Here is a 27,242-nt window from a genome sequence, read left to right on the forward strand (position 1 = left end):
CTCCTCCTGTCTTTTCCAAGGACCCCTGTCGCTGGACGTAGGGCCACCTCGTCTCAGAGCCTTCATGTCATCCCATCTGCAAACACCCTATTTCCAAACAAATCACATTCCCAGGTTCTGGGGACCACGTCTTCGGGGGCCCCCACTCAGCCCACCGTACGAGGTGTCAAGGAGGAGAATATTCCTAAGAGCTGTTTGTAGTATTTTCTGGATCCTCCACCTTCAACGGACAGACAGAAGTGTCCGTCAGGAGTGACTTCTCTTGAGGCGTCATCAGCATGAGAACCACCCTCCGAGACCCAGCCAACTGGGTGCAGCCAACTGGGGCTGACCCTCGGAGCACCTGAGGGCCGTGCTCCCGGCTACAGCGATGGCCCCGCCAGTGCCGAGAGGACTCGGGACACCCAGCCTGGGGTTTGGAATCTGACCATGACACCCAGAGGTTCTGGGCATTCACACGTGGCCCTCGGGAAGCTGTGCACCCCCTCACCAGCCTCGTCTGGGACACCACCTTCTTGCCCAAACCCCGAGACATGCCCAATATCTGTCATGTGATTCAGGAGAGGAAGCTGCTGGGTTTTCTGGTCAACCATGGGCCACTCACCAAAGACACAAGAAAGTCTGCGGTTGTCGTGGGCTGAAAGGTGCCTCCCCCAAATGCATGTGTTGAAGTCCTAATTCCTCGGACCTCAGAAAGTATGTGACCTTCGTTAGAAATAGACTTTGCAAGTTATCCAATTAGGATGGGACCAGACTCCAGTATGCCTGGCGTCTCGATGAAAAGGGGGAAGTCTGGACACAGAGAGGCACATGGGGAGGACGCCATGTGGAGATGGAGGCAGAGATAGGGTTGATGCTATGGTCCACGGGAGGCCCCACCCCTGGGTCATCTATCTATCCATACATCTGTCCCTGTCTCCTTTTCTCTCTCCCTTCATCCATCCATCCATTCATCCATCCATCCATCCATCCCTCCATTCCTCCATCCCTCCATCCATCCATCCCTCTATCCATCCATTCATCCATCCATCCATCCATCCATCCATCCATCCAATGATCCATTCTTATCTTCTATACATCCATTGGTCCACCCCACCTGTCCATCCATCCAACCATCCATTCATATTTTCTATCATCTATCTATCCATCCAACAATCTACTTATCCATCTATCCATTCATCCCTCCATCCATTCTTATCTTCTATAATCTATCCATCCATTCATTCATCCATCCATCTGTCCATCCATCCATCCATCCTTCCATCCAACAATCTACTCATCAGTTCAACCATCCAGCCATCTATCCATCTATATCATCTATCTATCCATCTATCCATCTACTTACGCATCTATACATCTAACAATCTACTCATCCAACCATCCATCCATCCATCCATCCATCCAACCAACAATCTACTCATCCATTCAACCATCCAGCCATCTATCCATCTATATCGTCTATCTGTTCCATCCATCTACTTATGCATCTATATCTAACAAGCTACTCATCCATTCAAGCATCCATCCATCCAATGATCCATTCTTATCTTCTATACATCCATTGGTCCACCCCACCTGTCCATACATCCAATCATCCATTCATACTTTCTATCATCTATCTATCCACCCATCCATCCAACAATTTACTCATCCATTCAACCATCCATCCATCCATCCATCCATCCATCCATCCATCCAACCATCCATCCATATTATCTATCTATCTATCTATCTATCTATCTATCTATCTATCATCTCTCTATCCATCCACCTATTCATCCATCCATCCACCCACCCATTTCGTTGGTGCTGTTTCATGTTGCATTAACATTTTATATCCCTATGTCACAAAATCTTTCCCACGATGCCTTCTATATTTTATACTTTTCTCAGGTTTAAATACCGACTATCTTATATGAAATATGTCTTTCCCATGCTGTAACTATAAAATATTCTCCTTCCTCTTTTCTGACTGCTTTTACAGTTTTTAGTTTCCCGTTGTCATCCTCGGGCTGCTGCCCAAGTGTGTTATAATTGTTCCCTGTGTGCTGTCACACAGAGGGATTGTCATCATGTGTGCGCCTCACCCCAGCCTGGTGTCTGCTGAGCAAATGTATGATGGGATCTAGGAAAACACAAAAAAAATCAGAAACTAATGGTACCTGAGAGATCCCTGAACTCACTGGCCCATCTGAGCTTGACTGTTCCCCCAACTGGGGTTGTAAGCCATCACCTTAAGGTGCTACAGCCTGTGTAGGAGAGAGGAGAGATACCTGCAACCCCAACACCTCCTTAACAGATGTGGACATTGACCAACCGACCCTAGGGTTGACCTGGAGAGGCAAACGACCAACATAATGTTGAAGGAAAAGGATGACTTCACTACTTACTATAAAGCAACAGCAGTGAATACAAGGTGATATTCTCAGAAGAAGACACCAATAGATCAATGGAGTAGAACAAAGGCCCAGAAACAGCCCCATCAATAGAGTCAACTCATCTTTGACCAAAAAGCCAGGGCAATCCACTAGAGCAAAGATAATTTCTTCAACAGATGTTGCTGGACTGACTGGACATCCACATACAAAACCCCGAAACTTAGAAAAAAAAAAAACACAAAAACCCAAGAATGTAGACACAGATCTTACATCTTTTGGGGGGAAAAAAAAAAGAACTTAAAATGGGTCACAGACCTGAGTGCAAAATACAAAAGTACAAAAGGTCTCCAAAAGAAAAGAGAATCCAGATCATCTCGGGCACGGCGGTCGTCTTTTAGACGGAACGCCAAAGGCATGATGCATGAGAAAGCTAACGGATAGGCCGGACTTGATCAAAATGAAGAAAGGATAATGTCAAGAGCACGTGAAGACAACACGCAGACTCAGAGAAAATATCTGCCAGAGACACATCCAAAAATAAGCTATCTATCTGTCTATCTGTCTATCTATCTATCTATCTATCATATACAAAGAACTGTTAAAAGTCAACGATAAGAGAAGAAATGGCCCCATGTGACCCCTTCTGAAAATGTGCAAAAGATCTGCATGACAGCTCGGCAAAGAAGCCATACGATGGCACGAAGGCCTCCGGGAAGGTGGCCCCCAGGCCCCCAGGGTGCGTCACACGAGCACCCCCATGAGACGGGGTATCCGAATGCCTGGGGTCTGGAAGCGCTGCGAACGGCAAGTGCCGGTCAGGAGGCCTGCGGAAGGGTGGTCTGTGCACAAGGGGCCTTGTGCAGGGGCCCTGTGCCTTGCTGGCGGCCTCCCGGTCACTTTGCGGGCTGTGACAGGCGCTTCTCTGAGTGTGACAGGATACAGCCCATGCCTCCCCACCTCCAGGTCCCCGATCTTTGTGGACTCGAGTCTCACATTTGCCGCCGCCTCACCTCCCGGCGAACAGTCTGATCTGAGACTTCAAAGGGGTGAAAGAGCGGCAGTCGTGGGGACAGCTGGTGGGTGAGGGCGGGGGGGGGCAGGGGACACGGGCCCGGCCGTCTGCTCAGATCACGGTGCAGGAATTGTCCCCGCTAAGCACACACACTCACGTGACGGTCTGGTCGCTCTCTGTTCTCCTATTTCCCTCTGCATTGCACAACCCGGAGCGCGCCGTCCGTGACAGGTGATTTGCATGCCGAGGTCTGTCTACACGCGTGTGGACTGTGCAGATTTTAATCTACACCTCATGCAATGCAGCAGCCGCGATCACAATCTTTCCCGCCTTCTGCGTCTTTTTTTTCCCAGGGTGGGACACGACCGGAGGGCGACCTCGCCAACCAGAGACCCGATTCTCTGAAATGCAACCAGCCCTTGCTTTCTGCTTGCCTGACATTGTTGCTTTTTTTTTTTTTTTTAATTCTTTTCCACTTTCAAGCCGCACCCCCCTATGCACACGTTCCTCAGCCGGGCCGTCTGAGTGGCACCTGCCAAAGCAGCCTCTGTCTGTGAGGCAGGAAGCCGCCGCATGCAGGCATTAATTAACGTGAAGACACATTCCGTGAAAGAAAACCCGGCCGGCCTGGGGCAGGCGGTGAGCTGCCAGGAAATAGCACTTTGCAAGCAGCACATAACAGGAATTTCGGGCACTTCCTACCACAACCGAACTACAAACGCAACTGGGTGAATGTGTCAGAGGGGGTTTTTGCAGAATGAGCCCATGGACGGAGGGGTCGGAGGGCACGCGGTCAACTTGACTAAAGCTGCCCTCTCTTCAACCACGGGGATTCAAATCTTTGCTCTCGGTTAACAGATCGACGTGCCCTGCAAGAGTTTCACCATACCTGGGTTCACGGTACGCGTCCACTTTGCAGCAATGTGGGCTGCGAAGCTGCCAAAGAGAAAAGCAGCCCAACGGACATTTGAGGAGAGACCAAGTCATCCCGAGGGTCTCACGCCTGCCTGACCCCGGGGATGGGCCCCTTCCCTTGTCCTCCTGACTCAAACCCCCAGGGACAGGAGCCATTCCGGGTGACGCGCCCTGGGTATGTGCACGTTTTCCTGCTTTCCACATAGAGTGGGGACCTGTCTCTAGCGGATGGAAGAGCTGCCCAACATGCCGATGGAGACGACACAGGTGCACCCCGGGTGATGTCAGGAAGGGCTTGGCTTCCAGAGAAGGGCCTTTTAAAGAAGGCACCAGGTATGTGTGCAGATCAATATATAGACAATAGAGACAGATAGATGACTGCTGGAACCTGGGGTTAGGTAGACAGGTAAATAGATAGATCATTGATACAGTTAGATGGATGATAGGTAGATGGTTGATAGGTAGATAGAGGATAGGTGATAGATACAAGGATAGATAGATAGATAGATAGATAGATAGATAGATAGATAGATGATGGATGGATGGAAAGGAATAGATGGATAGACAGATATGCAAACATAGATAACAGATACATATTGATGGAGACATGGATAGAAGGATAAACAGATAACAGATATAGATAGAGAGATGGAGAGATGGATTGATGAGTAGATATGACGGATGGATGGTTGGGTAGATAGAGCAACAGATAACAGAAAGATGTAGACGGATGAATGGATAAGTGGATGGATAGACGATAGATAAAGAACAGATGGATGAATGGATGAATGGATAAGAGGATCCATGGATGGATGGAAAAGAATAGATAAGAGCAGATGGATAGATATAGAGACATAGATAACAGATAGACATAGATGGACAGGTAGGTGGATGGATGGATAGCTGGTAGATGACAGGTGGGTGGATGATGGCTACAGGTAGACAGGTAGATGACAGACACACAGATGGACTGTGTAGACAAAGAGATGAGGAGGGAGGCACGTCTGCCTCACATAGTTTCCCTCCCTTGCCTCCCTTCAATGCACAGTTCATCATCCTGCTTAAGAGAGACGTCACTTGTTAATTGAAGCTCATCTGCAGGTCCCCCCTCCACAGGTAAAATTGATATGAAATGAGATGTTTATTGTCTCATCAAACAAGCAGGCTCATGACATGAATGAAAGGAAAACTTGGGTGACTTGGGGGTGGGGGAAGGGGAAATCCCCCACGTAGACCCATTTATGGTTTTTTCCATGTGAAATTAATGGCCTGCCCTATGGTGTGGTGTGTCCCATGGGGGGCATGATGGCCTAGTGATGAGAGCCTAGCCTGGGAGGGGATTTGGTTAGTGAGACCTGGGTTCAAGACCCAGCTCTTCCAGTGGGAGCTGGATGGCCCTGGGCAGGGACCGCCCTCTGTGAGCCCAGTTTCCACTGTGGAGGATGGGACAGTATTGCTTTTCTGTGCCTGCGGCAACATGGGACCACAAGTTGGGAATTTAAAACAATGGGAAAGTTCTCTGTTCCAGCTCTGGAGGCCAGGAGTCCCAAATCAGGGTGTCAGCAGGGCCGGCTCCTTATGAAGGAGGGTTCTATGAGCAAGTGAGCTCTTCCTCAAGTAAGATGGTGAACGGTGCATTGAAGCAAAGGCAGTGGAGGGGGAAGTATTCCACGTGGATGTTCCCACCCACCTATGTAGACTGTGCATGCATCTATGCACCGACATGTGTTACCTGTGTATCATCTACCTGTCATCTCTGCCCATCCATCCATCCATCATCTCCATTCATTCACTATTCATCATCCATCCATCATCCATCCGTCATCCATCCATCAATCATCTCCATTCATTCACTATTCATCATCCATCCATCATCCATCCGTCATCCATCCATCAATCATCTCCATTCATCCATCATCCATCCATCCACCCAATCATCTATCATCTCCATTCATCCATCATAATCATCCATCCATCCATCAGTCCATCTATGTATTTATGTATATATGTATCTGTCATCTCCATCCATCATCCATCCATCCATCTACCCATCCATATGTATCTATCCATCCATCATCTGTGTATCTAATTTATTTACCTATCTCCAACATCTACCATCTCTTTCCATCCATCCCTCATCCATCAGTCCATTTATCTATCCATCTACATCTATTGTTTATCTATCTATCTATCCATCAATTCTATTATCTATCCATCCATCCATCCATCCATCCTATATCTATCTATCTATCATCTATCTATCTATCTATCTATCTATCTATCTATCTATCTATCTATCATCTCTATCCATCTAATCATCATCCATCTGTTCATCCATCCATCCAATCTATGGATTTGTGTATCTATCTCACCATCCATCCATTATCCATCAGTCCATCTGTCCATCTATATGTTATCTATCATCTAACTACCTACCTACCTACCGACCTACCTACCTATCACTTAGCAGTTCTGCTCCTGCGTAAACCCCAAGAGAAATGAAGACCATGTGTCCACACACAAACATGTAGGCCCATGTGCATAACAGCACGATTCAAACCACCCAAAAGGTGGAAACAACCCAAATTTCAATCAACGGGTGGATGCATGAGCAGAAGACGGTCCATGCACACAATGGAATATAACCCAGCCATGAAAAAGGGGTGATGCTCCGACACCCGCTACCACATGATTGGACCTGGAAAACACGATGCTCAGGGAGATAAGCAGACGCTAAAAGCCACACTCTGTGTCATCCTATTTACACGAAACGTCCAGGACAGAGAAGCCCACAGAGAGAGAGCAGGTTGCTGGTCACCTGGGGCTTCCAAGAAAGAGGGGGAGGGGACTGCACTATGGGGATGGGGTCTCCCTGCGGAGGAGAATGTTCTGGAACGAGATACAGGTGGTGGCTGTACACCGTCGTGAATGTACTGAATGCCTCTGAATTGTCTACTTTAACGGGTTGCTTGTGGGCCGTGTGGATTATATCTCAATACAGACAAATGCCTCACGCATGGCGGCAGGGAGAAGCCTGAGGACATTAAGGTTTAACTTCCCTGTGTCCTAGCGGGCTCTCGCACCCGGGTCCTCCTGGCTCCCTGCTCACCGCCCCCCCCCCGCCCCCCGGTTTGCCCCTCTGAGACTTCCCTCTCTTTGCTCAGGCGTCCCCACCCCTCCGGTCACTGCTGGGGTGTCTGGAGCTGGTCGCCCACGTGTCCTAGCCTGTGGTCACCATGGCCAGTTGAACCCGTGGTGTGACCTGAGCAAAGAGGAAGGGGTGACAACAGCCACCTTCACTCATTACACAACACTTTCTCCCAGGAAGCCGGTGTTTACGGGTTCGAGGTTCCCAGGGGGCTCTGTTGTTCTCATTTCCTTCAATCCCAAGGCCACAGACAGCTACCTTCCTGGCACAGGTCTCGGGGTGACGGGAAGGCTAGGGCGGAGCGCCGGCCCGTGCAGAGCTTGCAAACCCGTTCTGCTAGAGCCGTCCTCACAACACGCGCCTCTAGGAAACAGGCGCACGTCTCCCCTCCTCGGGTGGAGAATCCCGCACGCCCTGCACAGTGATGCGTGAGCCCGGCACGCCGTCCTGTCTCAGCTCTGCCCGTGCCCTGTGTCCAGCTTCAGGGTGTGAACCCCGGGTGGGGGCACAAGTCAGAACACGGAGACACAAGAGCAGAGGGGGTGAGCAGCGTCCCCTTGTCTGGGGAGGCCCCCGGGGGTCCCCAGCCTCATGCACACGCAGAAAGGCTTGGGGGAGCCCACGGGCCTTCTGCTGGCACGTCCCTGGGGGAAGCAGTGAGGCCGGTCCGTGCACAGCGGCTCTGAACACACGTCTCGAGGGATGTTCCCAGCTTCCACCTCGGGCACACAGGATGCGCTGGATGCCTCCCTCGCGCACCGTGGTGGCCCGGGGCCGAGATGCGCTGTCGGCCCTCCCCGGGGGGACCTGCTCCCCGAGGCGCCACCGTCTCCCTGCCGTTCCTGTGCCAACGCAGCCCATCACCACTCCACGGGCACGGGCCTGGGGTCCCTCCCCGCCGGCCCGCGTGCGCCCTGTCCTCTCTGACACCCGTGCACCTGCACGCGGCATGGAAGTGACGCCGCTGGCTCAGGCTCCCCTCCAGGCCTGGCCGGGTGACAGCTCTGTCCTGACTTTAGACGCGGACACACGGGGCCTTCTCCCTAAACGCAGAGTGGGGGAGTGCAGGCCACACAGCAGGATCTCTAGCATGAGGGAGATGGCGGGGGGAGGGGGACGGGGGACAGAATGAGAGAGGGACACGGGAAGTGTGAGGGTGTGATGGATGAACGGAGGGATGGCCCTAGGCACGTTCACCCAGCACCTCCGAGCACCCTGGGACGGCAGCCCCAGCTCTTCGAACTCTGTCTGCTGTCCACCTGCTGCAAGGACACCTGAGTCCCCTCCCCTAATGTCCCCCTGCTGCTGTGACACCTGGGTCCCCTCCCTTCAGGTCCCCCTTCTGCAGGGACACCTGGGTCCCCTCCCCTAATGTCCTCCTGCTGCAGGGACACCTGGGTGCCCTCCCCTTAGTGTCTCCCTTCTGCAATGACACCTGGGTGCCCTCCCCTTAGTGTCCCCCTTCTGCAGTGATCCCTGGGTCCCCTCCCCTAATGTCTCCCTGCTGCAGGGACACCTGGGTCTCCTCCCCCTAATGTCCTCCTGCTGCAGGGACACCTGGGTCCCTTCCCCTCATGTTCCCCTGCTGCAGGGACTCCTGGGGCCCCTTCCTGTCATCGCCCTGCTGTAGTGACACCTGAGTCCCTTCCCCTAATGTCCCCCTGCTGCAAGGACACCTGAGTCCCTTCTCCCTCATGTCTCCTTGCTGCAGGGACACCAGGGTCCTCTCCTCTCATGTCCCTGTGCTGCAGTGACACCAGAGTCCCATCTCCATCATGTCCCCCTGCTGCAGAGACAGCTGGGTCCCCTCCCTGTCATATCGCCCTCTGCAGGAACTCCTGGGGCCCTTCCCTGTCATCCCCCTGCTACGGGGACACCTGGGTCCCCTCCACCTCATGACGCCCTGGGAGGAGGGGTGTCTTTCCCATTTGCGATCTCCTCTATCCGAGCGGGTCCAGCCAGTTGGGGCCCCGTGTCTGTCCACACCGGGTGCCTGGACTGCCCCCTCCCACATGACAGATGGGGACGGTTCCAGGCTGAAACAGTGGAGGTGACAGAGCAGGCGCTGAGCACCACTGCTGTGCTGGATCCAGCCACACCTGATGCCCACTGCATTTCCAGTTACCCCCTTTGACAGTTTCCTCTGGACCCGAGACGGCAGGAGTCAAGCGTGTTGTGTGCGACCGCAAGCCTGGTGCTCGTGCCCGGGGAGCCGGGTCCCCTCAGGTCGGGAACAGGATTCCAGAGCGGCCCACCATGCCCGCCCCGACGCCCTGGGTGCACATCCACGCCCCTGCCTGAGGCCCCCGCCTTGCCCTGCACTCACTGGCTTCGGGCCCGGATCTGGGCAGATCCCCGAGGGTCGCAGCCTCGGCCACCGGGGCCCCAGCACCTGCCTCGTGACAGCGCTCAGGACCCAGCCCCCGTGGCCGCGGCCCCCACGGCCACCCGCCCGCCCTCTGCCTCAGCACGATGCGCAAAAGTCGAAAACAACATCCCCCGCCCCGGTGAAACCAAAACCAGAAAGAAAGAAGAGGGAAAGAGAGAAAAGGAAAGAGAGACAGAAAGAAGAAAGGCCGGAAGGCAGGTGTTGGGACAAGGGTCACGCGGGCCGAGGGGCATGCGGTCGCAGGATGTGAGGGGGGTGACTCCGGAGCCCCTGCACCCCACGGACACCGCGCCATCCCGCAGCATCTGGCAGGTGCACCGGGGAGGTTCTGGGCTGCGGTCCCGGGCGCCGGCGGGGTCTCTAGGGGGTCCCCATGGGGGGGCGGTCTCCAGGTGGCAAGGCCCCCACGACTTACGGCGACAGTCCTGGGCGAGCTGACCCCGTGGGGCTTGTGTGCACCGAGCGCTGCGGACCCTCCGGCAGCTGCAGAGGCGGCTGTCACCTTGCAGAAGGACGCGTGGCCACTGGGCCCTGCTGTCCGTCCCCCCCAGAGACTGCGACAGGGTCCCTAATCCTCCCGGGGGGGACCCAGCCGGCTGCTGCTAACGGCAGCTTGTCATCTGGAGATTTAATTCGTCGCAAAAAGTTCATGAAAGGCGGAGCCCTGGGGCACAACCGCAGGGCATGGGAAAACTTCCTCTTTTTCACAGCGACTCCCGTGGGCGGCACATGGGGGGGGGACAGGGTGCCCTGGGTCACTGCAGGGGGTTTTGCATATTTTTTTATATGCAAGTTTAAAAAAAAGTGATGAAAAATAAGGTTTCAGCGGAGTTGTCCGGGGCCCACGCGCAGAACACGTCTAAAACCGCTCGCTTTTGCTCCACTTTTCACGCAGATGTGTCCACTTGGCTGCGGGAAGAGCTCAGCCGGCCGCGTGGGATTCCCAAGTGGGCAGCTGAACCCTGTCGCCCCCCCCCCTTAGGGCCCGCAGCCTCAGAGTGGGATTGCATGCGCGCGGGGTCACTAGAGAGGCGGCGAGGGCACAAGGAGGTCACCAGGGTGGCCCTGATCCCAGAGCAGTGGGGTCCTTATAGGAACGGGGGAGACACGCACGTGAGCACGCGGCGTCTACACCCCGCCGACCTCAGACCGCGCGTGTGGGCCCGGGATCCCTAAATCTCCGCTGCCCAAGCCGCCCCAGGTGTGCACACGCGTGCGCACCTGCGGGGGATGGTGCGTGGGGTGAGCGCGAGCCCGGCTGCCCTCGGAGACGCGCGGGATGCGCTCCGCGCTTCAGGCACGAGCCTCCCCCGCCCCGCACCCCCCGGAGCCGCCGCTGCCCCAGGGACGGACGGGGACACCTGTTGGTGCCTACGTGACACGTGTGATGCTCCCCTCGCCAAACGCAGCGGGGACGGGGGTCGGCGCGGGTGCAGCCTGCAGCCTGCAGCGCGCACCTGTGCTCTCCCGCCGCCCTGCGCGCAAAGCCCCACGCGGGGCTCCCCGGGCTCCAATCCACGGGCGCGCTGGGCACCTGGACGCCGGCGCCTCCAGACCCCGTGTCCCTCCGCCGTCCGCTGAGCCTGCCGAGCGCCCCGAGGTCGCCACCCTGACTTTCTCTCTCCTGCCGCTCTTGCCCCGCGAAGGACCCGTGATGCGGGGTCCGCGCGGCCCGGACGACCCAGGGGCACCTGCCCACCTCCACGCGGGTCAGCCGACCGGCATACGGCTGGCAACCCCCCCCCCCCAATATCGTCCACAAACGCCCCAACCCCTCCGTTTGCAAAGCATCCGAACCTGGGCCCCGGGGATTCGCCTGCGGGTCGCGCGCACTAGGGTGCGGTTCCCGGGCTGAGACCACGGCACATGCGGGTTTCGAGGTGTTGGGGTCACAGCGCGGCCTGCCCGCGCGTGCCCTGCAGGTTGTAGGGCCACAGATGGGGTTGAGGGCCCCGTAGGAAGCCCTGGGACAGCCCGGCTGCGGAGGACCAGATGTTCAGCGGGAGGCTGCGCGCGCCGTGGAGGATTTGCGCACCTGCTCGTCCCCGCTGCGCACGTGGCGCGTCCTCACTCCTGGTTGTAGCGGGGTCAGGACCCCGCGGGGTGTCGAGTTCGATTCTTCAGGGTCTGTCCGCAGCACTGGGGTCCCCGGACGCCGGGGTCGCTCTGCTTTGAAGATCCTTTGAGCGCCTGATACGCTGGACGTGGTCCGCGTGCGCGCGCGCGCCCGGTGGATGGTGACGCCGCCTTCAAAACGAAGGATGCTCCGCACCTGCTGTGATCCTGCACCTGCTATGACGTCACTGCATCCTCGGGACGTGGCGCTCGGTGACACGGCCTAGACCCTGTGTGATCCCACGTATATGGGGCCCCAGGAGCCGTCAGGTCCGCGCGTGGTGGGCCCCGGGGGGATGAGGAGCCGCCGCGCGCCCTGATGGGAACAGCGGGTGCCCCGCATGTGGTCCACGCGGTCCCTGCAAGTCGCAGATGTGGGCGGGACGGGGGAAAAATACCTAAATGCTCCGGGTGCTCTTTTTGAGGGTTAGGTGCAGTTTGCAGTTCCCGGATGAAACCCGGGCGCGAGGGGGCGGTGGGTGTCCTCAGGAGGTGTCGCCCAGGGCCGGCCTCGCAGTACACCCAGGGAGTCAGGGCCCCGCATTTCGGGCGCCCAGGGGCTTCCCGGGAGCAGGGACTTTCAGGGTGAGCCCAGAGAGTCCCCGGCGGCAGGGCCAGGCTGGTCACACCTCCTCCCCAGACGCGAGCGGGATGTCCCGGGCGGGAGGGAAGTGATCCCCGACCTCGGGGCCTTCCCAGCCACCGTCCAGCGGGGCGGGGGCGCCCAGCTCTCGCTTCTGTCCTGCGGGATGCGGGTGAGGGGTTTCGACCCTGAGGTTTTCACCAGCCCCAGGGGGTGCAGGGACCCGGCTGGGGTGTGTGCGCGTGTCCTGGGGCCGGCGGGGTTGGGGGGTCGCGGTCAGCTCTCCCCTCCCGCCTTGTGAGTGTGTGTTTGTGGGGGGCCTGCATGGTGATTCCCGGGGCGACACTGCAGGTGGTGGAAGTGTCCGAGGCGGGAGTCGCGGGCAGCGTCCCGCCGGGGGAGGGAGCTTGCCCGTCCCCATACTTCTGTTTGGGTTTCACTTCTGTATTTGCACGGGAAGCCTTTTCTAGGCTGGCGGGGCCGTCGCCGCCGCGTACCCACGGCAAACACCACGGGTCCACGTATCCATGTTCTCACCTGCTCCGCTCTGGCTCCCTCCCCCACCCCAACCTGGGGCTGCTGTTGGGGACGAGGGCCCCACCTGGGGCCGGTTCCTCTTTCTGCTCACCTTCACGGGCCCTGGCTGTTTCCCCCACATGCACCCCGCCGGGCGGCTCTGCACCTCTTGCTCCGCCCACGCCTTGGCCCCAACCGGGGGTCCCCCCTGTGGGACAGCCGGTGGCCCTGCGAGGAACCAGACCCCGCTCATCGCATCCACCCAGCAAGCCCTCATTCAGCGCCTCCAATGTGGTGGGAGGGTGACCCCAAAAGGATCTGAGCCCATCCCAACCCCCGGAGCCTGTGGATGGGGCTTTACTGGGGAACTGGGAGGGGGGCTCTTTGCAGATGTGATGAACTCAAGGACCCGGGATGAGCTCACCCTGGGTCGCGTGGCCCTTATAAGTCCAATGGCAGGTGTCCTTGTAACATCAATAGGAGAGACACAGACAAGGGGCCCCGTGACAATGGCGGCAGGGACGGGAGGGACGCACCAGCAGCCCGGGGACGCCTGGGGCCCCAGAAGCGTGATCCCCGCGTCTGCACGTTCAGAGCCTAGTGTCATCTTAGGGACACGCCTGAAAGGCTTTGGTCTCCGACCCTGTGCAAGTCACAGCCGTAAAAACAGGTGTGCACGCGTGTGTTTCACTTCCTGTCCGCCGGGCCGGCCTCCGGGCTCAAAGGCTGCTTCTGAGTCGGCGGACATCCTGGTCCCGCTGATGCGAGGGACGTGAATACATCCCACGCTCTGACCCGCCACGATGAGACCCGGTGGTGAGAAACGTCACCGATGTCACTTCCCGAACGAGCTTGGACTGCGGCCAAGGTTTTCCCACACTCGGAATAACACGGAACGTCGCCCCGCGAAAGGCGCAGCTTCAGCTCCTGTTCGCTTCCCTTCGGCGCTGCAGCCGGCACTCGCCTTACAAGGCGCCCAGGAGGAGGACTCGGTGTCCCCGTGCGGAGCCTCCACGACTCGCTCCACCAACGTCTTGGCCAACTCGTGGGGTGACACGTCCACCTGCGGGGGGTGTGGAAATCGTGCACAATCCGTGGGATTCCCTGTCATGAATCCACAAACGAGTGTCAAATGGCCCTGCCACGTTGAAAAGTGTCCGTGCGTCCAACTGGCAGCTCTTCCCTCTCTGGGACGGGGAGGACGGAGGATTTTAAAGGGATTTTAAAGGGAAAATGCCCGTTTTGTCGTCAGCCTCCCGTGAATCCAGAGCTTCCCCCGCGCGGGCCCGTGCACCTGCTTGGTGAACGAGTCACTTCCCCGGCCATCGACACAGGTGCCCCCAGGACCGCGCCGCGGGATCCTTCACATTTCGGGGTCCTGGTGTTGGATATGAGCGAGCTGGGCATCTCCTCCGGGGCCGCCGAGGGACGCGTCCTAGTCGGGTTTCTTCCTCTTCTTCACGGAGAATTTACCACTTTCGGAGCTCGCGTTTCCGACCCACGTCGCTCGGAAAAGAAACCGCCTTATTTCTGTTGTCACCAGCTGATCTAAAACGAGCTCCGTGTGCGCCCCATCCTCGCGCCCCCCCCCCCAGTGTGCTGCCCCCTCCCCAACGAGGGCAAGATCCCGGGTGCCCTGGGCATCTCCGACCCCTTGCGCCCTCAGTCTTCGCACACGGAGACACGGAGACTCTGAGCCGGGAGGGCGCAGCGCTCGGAGACGGCCTTGGTTTGTAGGTGGTCGCGCGCGTGTCAGAAGGTCAGGCAACCTCCGACAGACCCCGACGTTTCAGCTTTTGTGTTTTCCAGAAGGGCGATCTGGGTGACGGGGTGCTCCGGGCTTCAGGGTCCGTGTGCAAGGTGGGAGAACCCGGCGCTCACGGCCATCCCGGCCAAACGGTCTCTGCAACCAACGGGAGCATCTCACCGGGAATGTGCCCGCCCCCACCTCGCCGCAGCCCCCCCAGACAGCTGGGGGCCTGAGAACTTCCGCTCCCCCAACAATCCCCCCACTAGCCTTCCTACCTACGAGGACGCCGGGCGCCCAGTCGTCACCGAAGGCAGCTCGGGGCACGCAACCGCGCGTTAAGTGATCCATGACCCGATCGAACTCAACCACGGGGCTCGGGATCTCACACGTGTGTCGGGAATTCATCGTTTTGTTCTGTTTAGTTTAGTGGCTCCCTGGTTCTGACGGCTCTGCTCGGGAGGCCGACACGTGGCCGCGACGCTTTGGTGGCAAACGAGCGCTGCTTTCGGAAGGTGTTTCTGCGACCCGAGGCGGCGCTGGCTCTGCCGGGACTGATGGGAAATGGTGGGCGTTTGGCGGCCACTTCCTAGCGGGTGCAGCTGAGGTGAGCCCTTAAAACAACCCTGTGTGGCGGGCGCCAGCGTTACCCCAACCCGGGATCCCACAGCTATAGGATAAGCCCCACGTATTTTTTCTTCCCGTTCTGTACATGTTTTTTTTTCCCCCCAGTTCTACTGATGTCATTTCATCATTTTCCCTTTTTTAAAAAATTTATTTATTCATGAGAGACACAGAGAGACGTAGAGACACAGGCAGAGGGAGAAGCAGGCTCCCTGCGGGGAACCTAATGTGGGACTTGATCCTAGGACCCCCGGAGTCATGACCTGAGCCAAAAGCGGATGCTTGGCCACTGAGCCACCCAGGTGCCCCTCATCATTTCCTTCTTTCTCCTTTATTTTGGATTCAGCTCGTCCTTTCTAGATCCTTCAGATGGAATCTTGGGCCGTGAGCACGCCGATCTTTCTTCTTGTGTCACATATGGATTCGAGGCTATGAATTTGCCTCTGTTCCCCGCTTTGGTTCCACCCACGAGGTGCTTTGATGCCCTGGGTCTTTTTTTTAAATATTTTTTTCTTTATTTATTTATGATAGTCACAGAGAGAGAGAGAGAGAGAGAGAGAGAGAGAGAGAGAGAGGCACAGACACAGGCAGAGGGAGAAGCAGGCTCCATGCACCGGGAGCCCGATGTGGGATTCGATCCCGGGTCTCCAGGATCATGCCCTGGGCCAAAGGCAGGCGCCAAATCGCTGCGCCACCCAGGGATCCCCGATGCCCTGGGTCTTAATCATCCCGTGCGTGACCCTCACGCTGTAACAACCACCACAGGCTTCACACGACAGGCGTCTGTGCTCTTGCCCTCGTCGTGGCCGGAACCCCACATCCGTTTCCCCAGCTGCACGTTGACGCGTTGGCAGAGCTGGTTCCTCGTGGCTGTGCTAAGGGAAAAATCTGTTTCCCCGCCTTTTCCAGATCCCGGAGGCGCCTACGGCAGTGTCCCTACCACGTGGGGACGAGGATGTGGGCACCTCTAGGGCCGTGTCTGCCGGCGATGCCAATCATTCAAAAATCCTTCCAGGTTTTATCACCATTTTTGGCCTGTGGGTTACTCAGAAGGGTCCAGCAGTGGAAGACTCTAGGGTCAGCCGTTTGTTAACGGTTTCCAGCTCAGTCGGGGTGGGAAAGCCATATAGGGAAAGCGTTCAAGCCTTTGAAATGTGTGAGGTTTGCTGCAGACCCAGCAGACCCCCTCTTTGGCGACTGTGCAGAGCTGATCCTTACGCCCGTGGGGTCCAGCGTTTAGATGAGGAAATCCAGGCCTGAGGCCTGAGGCCTGTCCATATAATCATCATGGCCTCTGACCCCTGGGGCACCCCATTGGATAGCTGACGGGAGACCGAATGCCATGGAGCAGTGCATGCCCGTCCGTCTGTCCCTACAAGGTCCCAGCTGGAGGTCCCAGCTGGACACCGCGAGTCCCCCCCCTACCCCCCGCCAAAGTCGTCCACACACCACACTGAGGCCCGCAGGCCAACGAGGGCTCCAGGGGAGACAGGCCATCCTCCCCCAGACGCTGGTGGTGTTTTCTCCTCTGCGGGACTGGTCTCCACTTCTGAGAAGTCGCAGGTTGGGGGCAGGAAGCAGAGAAGAAAACCACGGTCGTTGGTGTCCTGACGCCGTGTAGGAACTCGTCCCGACGGTACAGGCTTCCTGCGGTTGCTATAAACACTACCTGCATCTGCGACTTATTTTCTCATGGAAGAATGAACCGATACCTGTGTCTCCCCATCTTGGAGGCTGAGAGTCTGAGATCTGGGATGGGGGGGCCAGGCTGGTTCCTCTTGAGGTCTCTCTCCTTGACGTGTAGACCCCAACTTCTCCCTGTGTCCTCCCGTGGTCATCCCTCTGGGTCTGCGCCCAAATTTCTCCCTTTCATAAGGACACCGGTCATATCAGAGTAGGGACCCACCATACTCCACGGTGACCTTCGTTTTACCTAATGACACCTGCAACACCCCTATGACTGGGGTCCTATCCTGAGTCTCGGGGTGAGGACTCCGACAGCTGAATTCTCCAGGGATGGAATTCACCCCATAATAACCCGGTCCCGTATCCACAAGGGCAACCTATCCACGTTCACATGTTGGCCTGGTGCCTCTCGAAGTAGACACCTTGTTCTGTGAGCTTGCTGCCTAATGAGGAACCTATCACTTCCCCATGCGCACGCATCTTCTTACCAGGGTGGCGTGTGCTCCTGCCGATGCACAACCTCACACCCCACCTCCCACCGTGAACCGAAGGGCCTCTCCGAGGCAGGACAGGGGCTGGGTTTCCTGGGTCGTGTGGAGGCCACTGGGTTGAGTGTTGCGAAACTGATAATATCATGAGAAGCAGATCTTTATCTCTATGCGAAGACAGCGATGAGGATCCCACGGTGGGCAGTGGGCCCCTCTGTTCATCTGTGGGGTCTTTGCAACCACATTTCATACCCTACTTGCTGGATTTCACAACATTCACCCCAGGAAAGAAAATTGAAAACTTGAGCCATCGTGTCCTGATACTTCTGATGAGTTTCTGTGGACGTCATGAAAAATGTCACTTTGGTTTCCAGGGAAGAAGCTCAGACGATCATGAGTTAGATTAAGAAAATGCAAGAGGAGACGTCTGCCGTCGTCTTTCTTTCACCCTGTAAACTATCCGGAGGGTTCTTTCTTATTCCCTCCGAACCTGAATAACCGAAAACCGTGTTTATCGATTCGAACAAAGCTTCGAATGTGCATGTCACACGCTGTATTATTAGATTGTCCACCTGTGGCTCACGCATCATTAGGTGTCAGTTATATCTCAATAAAACCGGGGGGGGGGGAGGTGAGAAATGAGAGGATACATTCACACAAAGGTGAGTGCGAAAACCAAAACATAACAAGCCATGTTGCCTCTCTGCCACGTGACAGTGGTGTTGTGTGTCCACTTGGCGGCACCACGGTATCCACATCTGTGGTCAGACGCGAGTCTACAGGTTGCCGTGGGCATTTCGTTTGGATGGGATTAGCATTTCAATCCACGGACTTCGAGTAAGGCAGGCGGCCCTCCTTCTTGGGAATGGGTGGCCCTTGTCTGATCAGTTGAAGGCCATCGGAGGAAACAGACGGACCTGCTGTGATGAAGCGGGAAATCTGTGTCCATGTGTCTTTCACACTCAGGATGCAGCATCCGCATTTCCCTGGGGCTCAGCCTGCTGGTCAACCCTGCAGACTTCAGACTTGCCGGCCTCCACAGTCCTATGAGTCCATTCCTTAAAATATCTCTTTTTCTTTATCTGTCTGTCCCTGGGGTAGATACAGATCTTTCCGTCTACCATCTACCTATCTATCCATCTATCCATCCACCTATCTATCCATTACCTAGCATTTATCCATCTATCCATCATTTTCATCCATTGATCCATCCATCCATCAATCTACCCATCCATCCATCCATCCATGCTATCTATCTATCCATCCATCCATCCATAATCTCTTATCTATCCATCCATTCATTCATCATATCCATTGATCCATCCATTGATCCATTCATTGATCCATCATCCATCCATCCATCCATCCATCCATCCATCCATCATATCCATCCATAATCTCTTATCTATCCATCCATCCATCCATCCATCCATCATATCCATCCATAATCTCTTATCTATCCATCCATCCCTCCATCATATTTGTTGATCCATCCATTGATCCATCCATTGATCCATCCATTGATCCATCATCCATCCATCTATCTATCCATCCATCCATCCATCCATCCATATTTGTTGATCCATCCATTGATCCATCGATCCATCCATCATATCCATCCATCATATCTATCCAACTTTCCACTCATCCACCACCATCTATCTATCCATCCATCCATCCATCCATCTTCCCATCCTCTGCCTCTTATGTGAGCCAGCATTCCTCAGAGAAACAGTAGGAGACACACAATTGACATATATAGGAAGAGATCTCTTAAAGGAATTGGCTCACATGATTCTGGAGGGTGAGAAGCCCCACGGTCTCCTGTCTGCAGCGGGAGGCCCAGGAAAGCAGACTGGGAACCCCCCACTCTGAAGGCAGGAGAGGACACACATCTCAGCTTGGAGACAGTGAGGCAGAGGGAGCTGATTCTCCTTCACCCACCTTCTGTTCTCCGCGGGCCGGGAAAGGATTGCAGGATTGCACGCGGCCCACACATCCTAGGGAAGGCCGTCTGCCCTACTCAGTCCCCTGATGCAAGGCTCCTCTCACCCAGACACACCCAGATGCACCCCCGAGGTCATGTTCACACAAAAAAACCAACCACCCCAGTCTACGTCTGTTGAGAATGTCCATCAATACACAACCCCCCCGAGCAGCAACACCCTAGGTGCTGATCCTAATTTTTTCCCGTGCAGAAGCTGAATGCCTTTCTCTCTCCTACTTCTAAGACCCCCTGCGTTCCAAAGACATAGCCCACGTAGCCTATGAACTGCACATCCCCTCTCCAGGCAGACCCCGGGATGTTCAACGACCAGACTCCGTGTGGAGGCCAGAATCAGCTAACGTGGAAGCGCCGGGCATGAATCAGGGCAGCTCAACCCAGATGACACGTAGGCAGATGTTGAGATGCAACCTTGCCAGAAGCATCAGAGACCCAGGGCCCCAAGGGGTAGGCCAGCCCAAGGAGATGGACACCTTGGTCTTGGGAAAAGTTCAGGGACTGGGTCCCTGGTTCCAGTCAGAACATCCCGGGAACTCCGTCCCACCACCAGCAGGGGCCTGGAGGCCGTTCTCCAGATGCAACCCACCACCTGCTCCTGAGCAGATTCAGGAGGGTCCAGAAGGTGGGGAGATGGAGGAGGCCCTGGGTACGTGCTTGAAGCCATGGTGGAATCACCTTGACTCGCTTGAGTCCTTCAGAGCATCAGCCCCCGTCTGTCACTCACCAAACCAGGCTGTGGTGTGAAAACCCGGGCACCCACCCAGCTTTGATACCAGAAGCCAGTCACGGAGCTAATAATGCTTGTTCCCTAACTTGACGTGTTTTTCCGTGATGGAGCCACAGAGCGGATTTCACTCACAAGGCCCCACGGAGTAACCATATATGCATCACACGGAGTGCTGAGCTGACGTTGGGTGAAGCCACGGCCCGAAGCTAAGCTGCCAAGCTGAGTCCTCTCCTGTCGCTCAAGGGCATGTCATTTGCAGGGTATCTGCGCAGCCTATGTCACCTGGGGCCTGTGTGTGAGCACGGTACCCACGAGAGCAGGGGAGAGAATAGTATTTTTGTCGTGTCATGGAAGAGGAAATAGAGGTTAAGCCTTAGGTCATGGTGTGGCCGTGGTCAGATGCACAGCTGGTGGTGTTTGAGGATCTGCACGGAAGACACAAACTCATGGCAGGCCCCACCTTGCACACACCTGCTCACGGAGAGGCCACACCATGTGCGGTCCATGGAGGGGCCATCCAGGGGGCGCGTGGTCCCCATGTACCACATCCTGGGCTTCACATGAGCTCAGAGGCTGTTCCTGATCCATCCTCATCACAGAGTCCCAGACAGATACCCTGGGGCTTCAGGGAGGAACCCCCCCCCCCAACCCAGGCTGGCCTCGGTGCTAACACACTGCATTTGAAACGTGTGTGGATTTTTCTTCTCAGTATCATTGGATGTTCCCAAGACCCCAAGAAGAAGCCACTGTCCCTCAATGATGTGGGTGGTCGGCCCGTAAGATGTAGCCAATGTGCCTGCCTGACCAGGTTCAGTGTGGGCAAAGGAGTTTCTGCCTGGGGGTGACTGGGCCCCCAGTGCATGCTCTGCAATGTCCATGGAAATTTCTGCTGGTCACACTGGAATGGGGGGTGCTCCTGGGACCAGAGATGCTGCTCAGCATCCACAGTGCCCAGGACACCCACACCAGAGAGGCATCCAGCCCCAGATGTCAGCACTGGTGAGGCTAGAAGTCCTTGTCTAGCATGAGCGACTGTCTATTTATCCATCCCTCCATCCATCCATCCCTCCCTCTATCCATTCCTCCATCCATCCATCCATCCATCTATCCATCCCTTATCCATCCATCCATCCATCTATCCATCCATCTATCCCTTATCCATCCATCCATCCATCCATCCATCCATCCATCTCTATTCATCCATCATCTAATCAATTCATCCATCCACCCATCCATCATATCTATGTATCTATCCATCCATCATATTTAACCATCTATTACGTGTATCTATCCATCCATCTCTCCATCCATCATCCATCCATCCCTCTATCCATCCATCCATCTCTCCATCCATCATCCATCCATCCCTCCATCCCTCCATCCATCCATCCACCTATGCATCTCTCGTCTCGCTCTCCATCTCCATCTACCTATTATCTAGCTATCTATCCAATCTTATCCTGTATCTGCACCTCCCATCTCCGCCTCCATCCTCACGTGGCTCCTCCTCTGGGTCTGTGTCTCCTCCTCTGTGTCTTACAAGGACCCCCCTCATCGCTTTTAGGGCCACCTGATCCATGATGACCTCATCTCAGAGCCTTCCCATCATCCCATCTGCAAAGACCCTGTTTCCACATAAGCTCCACAGCTTCTGGCTGATTGGGACATGGACACATACTCTCGGGGTCCACCACTCAGCTCCCAAACGCATTTTGCTGGGATGGCCCCCATGCTGGTTCCCAAAGTCCTGCCTCTTAGGACCCCCTGCTTCCCAGGCAAATCTACGTGGCTGGTCTCCCTGCCCCCAACATTAGGACAGTAGTTCCCATTCTATTCAATCCCCAGGCCACATCAGGGCACCACTGGTGCTTCCTGTGGACACTTCATATCCACCCTCCCTCCCTCAGCAGGCAGCACAGAGATCACTGTAGACCAGGAAGCGGGCTTTCCCCAGACACAAAATCAGCCACACCCTGACCTCAGGCTTCCGGCCTCCAAAGCTGTCAGGAATCAATGTCTGCCTGTGGTGTTTAGCTATGGTCACCCCAATGGACTAGGACATCCCCATCCTCATTGCCCCTCCCAGCAGCACCAATAATGATTGACTTATATCCCAGTCATACACGGCCCCACCCCATTCATTCTCTGAGTATATTCATCCCTCCTTCCGTTGATGGGGGGTCTGGGTTTCCCCCTACGCTTGGTGGTGGGAACCATGCCGCCAAGATGAAGCACCTGTTCGAGGCCGTTTTGAATTGTCTGGGGTACATGCTTGTGAGTGGAATCGCTGTGTCCTGTGGTCTCTGTGTTTGTATGGGGACCTGTCGTGGGGCGTGCCATGTGGGTGCATGAGGTGTAACACGGTGGGTCGTACCCAAGTGTGCCGGGGCTACTGCACATGCCCAGATCAGGAGAAGGGGTCACAGAGCCTGGGCATGGCGTGGAGTCTGTAGTCTGCTGCTGGGTGGGTGCAGAGAAGGCAGGTGGGGTGTTTGGTGCACGCCTGGTGGACATGTAGGGATGACACCAGGTAGGGGCTCAGGCCCGTGTCCCCCAAGTGCCATTCGGGAAGTCCCAGGCACCTGACCTGGGGTTGACATCCTGCTTCCCAGAGTCTGAGGACAAGTACAAGGCACTAAGGAAGTTGTCTGATGTGATGAGCAAAATGGAAACTACTCTTACTGGGAAAGAGGATCTGAGGGCGATTCTTGTGTTGGGCTGGAGTCTAGGTCAAATGCTGTGAGTGGGGTCACTCTGGCTGCGCCCTTGTGGCCCGTCACCATGCTCGGGGAAAGTGCGCTCAGCCCATCCCTGTGACCCCACTGAGATCCCCGAACGCGGACCACGGGGCCGTGATCTTTACCGCGCATCTCCAATTAGCTCTGTTCCCAAAAAGTCTGCGTCCCTCAACATTTCTCTGCTCCCTTCACAATCTCCCTGCTCCCCCATCTTCTCTCCCCTACGATCCGTCTTCACCGACAGCGATGTGCAGAGAGCCTGGCACCTGGGCAGAGCAGCCTGCGCGGAACCCAGCAGCGAGGAAGGCAGGAGCTAGAAACGAAAACCACAGGCGGGAGGACGCGCTGCACAGACCCCACATGCAGAAACTGGGCCAGGCCGCCGTTTGCACGCCCGCTTACGAGTGGCGTGGCGAGGGCAGTGTTTATTTGGGAGGGGGCTGGGCTCAGGGAAGGAAACCGGCCAGCCGTAGCCGGGGCTGTGCCTCTCGTGGCGGGGCTTTCAGGAACGCCCCTTCGCCAGCTTCCTGTGAGCGTGAGTCAGAGCCCGGGGCACCCACCCAGCACCCTGCCAGTGTGTCCTGCAGACAGTGTGCAGGGCATGGGACGAGGAAGTAAGAGCACGGGCACTGGACAGCTGTTTTCTTCCGCCCTCTCTTTTGGACACCGAGACACAGCGCTCCATGTTAAAGTGCGCACTGCCGTGGCTTTGGGTGCACCCAGCAGGCTGTGCGGCCATCGCCTGTGCGGAGCGCCAGAGTGTCTCCCGTATTCCTGCCGCCAGCCTGGGCTCATTTGTCACAGCTGCTGTAAGAGACAGATCCCAACAGAGGGACTGGCAACCTACATCTGTTCTTGGTTCATTGGTCCATGCACCCGGCACCCATCCATGCACCCAGTGCTCCATGCATCCTTCCATTGACCCATGCACTCACCCAGCAACCCATCCACCCAACCCTTTATCCATCCATGCATCCTCCACCCAGCCCTCTATCCCTCCATCCATTCCTCCACATACCCATCCATCCTTCCATCCATCCTTCCATTGATCATGCACTCACCCAACAACCCATCCACCCAAACCTTTATCCATCCATCCATCCATGCATGCATCCATCCATCTTCCCATCCATCCATCAACCCATCCATGCATCCATCCATCCTTCCATTTATCCATGAATTCACCCCTCACCATCCACTCTTTCATTCCTCCATCCATACCTTCATCTATCCATCCCTCCATCCATCCATCGGCCCATCCATCCACCCAACTGTCCATCCATATCTGTCTGTTGTCTATCCATCATCTATCCATCCATTCATCCAGTTATCTGTCTACCTGTCCACCCATATCTATCTGTTATCTGTCCACCCACCTATCCATCTCTATCTATCATCTGTATCACAGTGGTTCATGACCAGTCGCGACTTAGCCTCTCACCCCAGGGGACATAAGGCAATGCCTGCAGATGTTTCTGGACAGCCCAATGTGGGAGGAAGAAATGGTACTGGCGTCTGGCAAGTGCAGACCAGGGACGCTACCCAATGCCCTACAGTGCACAACAGAGTAACACAGCCTGAATGCCACCAGTGCCCTATCAGAGAGACCATGCCCTGGTCCTGTGTGTATCTGAGACTTAATTCTGGAAGCTTCTGTGGCTTTTCTAGGATGGGTGCTAAAATGTGACCTTCCTCTTGGGATCGTCCCCGGTCCCACGCGGAACACACACACAGCCGGTCCCCACCCCTGCTCCCATTCACAACATCCCTGGCACCACATGGACCCGGCGAGGGAAGCCCTCGTCCGGGAAGCCCTCCTGGATTTCTTCCCACCTCAGCGCCTTGCAATCTGGAGCCCAGGTCTGCATCTCAATATTTTGAATTTTTCCCCTCTGCCCAAAACAGCACAGAGCCTGGCACGTGACGACTTCTTTAATGCCCAGATTAATGTCCCCAGGGACGTCCCTGCAGCTGCTCCCTGAACACGGTCACAGGGTCTTGATTCCCCGTGGTGTTCTCGGCCCCAGGGGAGAAGCCAATAGGGGCCGTGGCAGGTAGGGATCACCTCCTGGGGGCTCCAAGTCGGGGAGGCAGCGTGCGGTGGCAGGTGCACATGGGGCTCTCCGGATCCTGCCCACCCACCCTGTCGGCTCCAGAGCCATGAAGGGGAATTTGAAAGGGGGGCCCGCAGCCGCGGTGCATTGCCGGCCGGTGGTGACAGCAAGAGGAGGCACAGGCAGGGCCGGAGGACCAGCACCCCAGGGTGGGGGGCGATGGCAGGGCCCACCTGCCCGGCCAAGGGGTTCTCCAGGGGGGCAGTGAGTGGTGTTTACCCACCTGCTACCTGCTACCCTGTCACCAACTGTCCCTTCCTGCCCACCACTGCCTTGTCCTGAACACAACAACACAGTGAATGGTTGGGTAGGGGTCCCAGGTGAGCCTTGCAGAGGGCCCAGCTGCCCCACCTGCATCCCGGATCAGGGGTCCCAGGTGAGCCTTGCAGAGGGCCCAGCTGCCCCACCCGCATCCCGGGTCAGGGGTCCCAGGTGAGCCTTGCAGAGGGCTCAGCTGCCCCACCTGCACCCAGGTCAGGGGTCCCAGGTGAGCCTTGCAAGGGCCCGGCTGCCCCACCCACACCCCAGGTCAGGGGTCCCAGATGAGCCTTGCAGAGGGCCCAGCTGCCCTACCCGCACCCTGGGTCAGGGCCCCAGCCAGGATATTGGGGACGTCATGCAGAACCCAGCACCCTCCGGCGGCTCACATCCATCCTCCCCGGCGCCATCACCGGCACCGGGCGCCATGGCAGGGACACACCCCTCCACCTGCGCCCACGCTGGGTGTGCCAGTGGCCACAGAAACGCCATGCCGGCAGCACAGAAACCTCCAAAAAGAAAAAAAGCATTAAAAAAACCCAGACTCCGTGGCTGCGCGTGCCCGAGGCGACTGGGGAGGGCACATTCCCCGTAGCGCCATGGGCGTCTTTCTGGAGTGACAGGGGAGCGCCTGGTCCCCGGGTCCCTGCAGTCTCCGCAGCCCGGGGCGCGCACTGCACCAGCAACACGACCAGGTTCTCCCCCCCGCCAAGAAGCGGGGTTCAGTTTGCGCGGAGAAGCACGTGGTGTAGCATTGGGCGTCCTCCCGTGTGACCCGCTGCGGAGGAGCGCGGCGGGGGGGGGGGGGGGGCGCCCTACTCCCTGCTGCCTAGACGCGGAGGGTGCTGGGGGGCGGCGGGCGGAGGGCGGCTGTGCACCTGCTGCAACACCCACTGCCTCGGGGGATCCGCCGGGACCCCGCGGTGGCGTTCAAGGCTGCGCCCCCGGACAGGTGCCCTCCACCCTGTGGCTGCTGGGGGCAGTTTCCGCGCCCAACGGCTCGGCACCGGGTCCCGGGGCAGGGCGCAGCGCGGCGGGGGGCTGCCGCGGCTCCGGGGGTGGCCCCCGCGTGCGCCCCCGACACCCCGCCGCGGCCGCCGGGCCTCCCCTCGCCCCCCGGGCGGCGCGGGCGCAGCGCGGGCTCACCTGCAGTGTCAGAGGGCCGCCCGGCGGCGCGGGGCCCCGGCGCCTGCACTCAGGAAGCCCGCCGTCCTCATTCTGCCCGCGGCGGCCGGCGGAGGGGCGGCCCCCTCGGAAAGGCCCGTGTCAGCAGAGGCCCGGCCTGCGCTCCCGCCCCACGTCACCCCGGGCCGGCGGCGAATGCAAATGCGCCGCGGAGCCCACCTCCCACCTCCCGGGGCGCAGCCGCCCGGCAGGCAGGGTGGGTACAGAGGAAACTCGTTTTGAAATTTCCTGTGCAACGAACCGTCGGTGCGCGCTGTCGAAGGCCGGGCCCCGGGAGGCTCCCCCGCCGCCCTGCCCGAGGCGGGGTGCGGGCCCCCGCAGCCCCGGAGGCGGGGGCAGCTCGCGCCAGGCGGCGGGGAGACCCTGCAGCCCCGGGGCGCGCCGCTCCGCAACCTCCAGGCGCCCCTGCCTGCGCCACCACGGCCTCCTCCTTCGCGGGCGCGCGGGCTGGCGGGCACACGGGCGGGGGAGCGCGCACGCCCACCCACACGGACCTAATTCCTGTTTCTGTTGTTTTGTTTTGTGTTTTTCAACTAAAAAAAAAAAGAGAGACAGAGAGAGAGTGAAAAGAAAACGGCCAGCAGACCATATTTCGTTGCACATCCTGGCGTTGT

General features: G+C 57.2%; 2 protein-coding genes across 3 annotated transcripts in view; both read right to left on the bottom strand.

The window, feature by feature from the left end:
- The window catches only part of ASMTL (acetylserotonin O-methyltransferase like), a 60,328-nt gene extending 33,602 nt beyond the window's left edge, over positions 1 to 26,726 (bottom strand). The window contains exon 1 of the mRNA XM_035711387.2: positions 26,590 to 26,726. The gene's annotated coding sequence lies outside the window, so the exon portion shown is untranslated. The remainder of the gene's footprint in view (positions 1 to 26,589) is intronic.
- The window catches only part of P2RY8 (P2Y receptor family member 8), a 36,464-nt gene extending 9,738 nt beyond the window's left edge, over positions 1 to 26,726 (bottom strand). Inside the window, exon 1 of one of the 2 annotated variants that reach the window (XM_025435418.3) lies at positions 26,590 to 26,726. The gene's annotated coding sequence lies outside the window, so the exon portion shown is untranslated. Of the gene's footprint in view, positions 1 to 10,257; positions 10,460 to 26,589 lie in introns of those variants that run through there. The other variant, XM_035711388.2, reaches the window with a different exon arrangement.
- Positions 26,727 to 27,242: the final 516 nt, after the last annotated feature.

The sequence above is a fragment of the Canis lupus genome, chromosome X (genome assembly GCF_003254725.2).
Source record: "Canis lupus dingo isolate Sandy chromosome X, ASM325472v2, whole genome shotgun sequence".
Taxonomy (NCBI): Eukaryota; Metazoa; Chordata; class Mammalia; order Carnivora; family Canidae; genus Canis; species Canis lupus.